At 46.6% G+C, this 1,578-nt stretch overlaps 1 pseudogene; it reads left to right on the top strand.

Annotated features, from left to right (window-relative positions):
- Nucleotides 1-668: 668 nt before the first annotated feature.
- Nucleotides 669-786, top strand: LOC111782774 (5S ribosomal RNA; annotated as a pseudogene).
- Nucleotides 787-1,578: the final 792 nt, after the last annotated feature.

Raw genomic sequence — 1,578 nt, 5'->3', positions numbered from 1 at the left:
TTGGTCTATTAGTGAGTCACCCTAACAGTTGACCAATATCAAGCGATATTTCTTATAATGTCCTAGCTGCTTAATAGTTGGGAGCCGTTAGTGGTCACACCTCACAAATACTTGACATTGGGATGAGTGACATGGCAGGAGGGTTAAACTAAGTAATCAACATGAAATTGGACAACTAAGTGTAGGAAATGGAATATTTAATGATTTGGCTCAATTGCATGTTTTTGGACTTCTATTATACTGAATTTAATGTTGGGACTCTAACATGATATGTTGAATGTACTTTGCTACATATGCAAGAAGGTTGGAAAACCTGATTAGGCCCTAATTTATACAGGCATGATGAAATGTTTCGTTCACCTCTCCAACCGATGTGGGATCTCACAATCCACCCCTCTTGGAGGCCAAGTGTCCTCACTAGCACGCTACTCAGCGTCTAGCTCTAATATCATTTGTAACAACCCAAGGCCATCGCTGGTAGATCTTGTTTTGTTTTGGCCCGTTACGCATCGTCATCAGTCTCACAGTTTTAAAACACATCTACTAGCGATTCGTTTCCACACCTTTATAAGAAATGCTTCATTCTCCTTAGCACGTGTGTGCACCCACCATCGCCTCGATCATGCCGCCCCACATGCGTTAAATGCAATTTGTGCGCATTGCATATCGGATGCGATCATACCAGCACTAATGCACCGGATCACATCAAAATCTGTAGTTAAGCGTGCTTGGGCGAGAGTAGTACTAATCTGGGTGACCACTTGGAAAGTACTCGTGTTGCGCCCCTTTTTTATTTCTTTTACTCGTTATTTCAATTTCTCCCCGTTCTTTTTTTACTTTCTTTACAAATGGCAACCGCCCCTGCTCGCATGCTCACGCCCATCACGTTTCTTCTCCCTGCCGGCCGTTTCGAGCACGTGCGTGCACCCACTGTCGCCATGATCATGTCGCCCCGCAAGTGTTAAATGAAATTTGTGCGCATTGCATGTCGGGTGCGATTATACCAGCACTAATGCATTGGATCCCATCAGAACTCTGCAATTATGTGCGCTTGGGCTAGGGTAGTACTAAGTTGGGTGACCACTTTGGGAAGTTCTCAATGGCAACTGCCCCCGCTCGCATGCTCACGCCCATCGCGTTTCTTCACCCTGACGTGTCCGCGCAGGTCCCATTGGCCATTCCGAGCACGTGCGTGCACCCACCGTCGCCTCGATCATGTCGCCCCGCATGCATCAAATGCAATTTGTGCATATTTCATGTCAAGTGTGATCATACCAGCACTAATGCACCGGATCCCATCAGAACTTTGCAGTTAAGTGTGCTTGGGCGAGAGTATTTCTAAGTTGGGTGATTTAATTTCTCCCCGTTCTTTTCTTTCTTTTTCTTTACAAATGACAATCACCCCCGCTCGCACGCTCACGCGCATCGCGTTTCTTCTCTCCGACATGTCTGCAGGGGCCCCACCGTCGTTTCGAGCACATGCGTGCACCCACCGTCACCTCGATCATGTCGCCCGCATGTGTTAAATGCAATTTGTGCATATTGCAAGTTCAGTGTGATCATATCAACACTAATGCA

Source organism: Cucurbita pepo, chromosome 1 (genome assembly GCF_057944985.1).
Source record: "Cucurbita pepo subsp. pepo isolate OVF chromosome 1, ASM5794498v1, whole genome shotgun sequence".
NCBI classification, from domain to species: domain Eukaryota; kingdom Viridiplantae; phylum Streptophyta; class Magnoliopsida; order Cucurbitales; family Cucurbitaceae; genus Cucurbita; species Cucurbita pepo.
The sequence above is the reverse complement of the archived record's forward strand: the minus strand, read 5'-3'. Positions and strand labels throughout refer to the sequence as shown.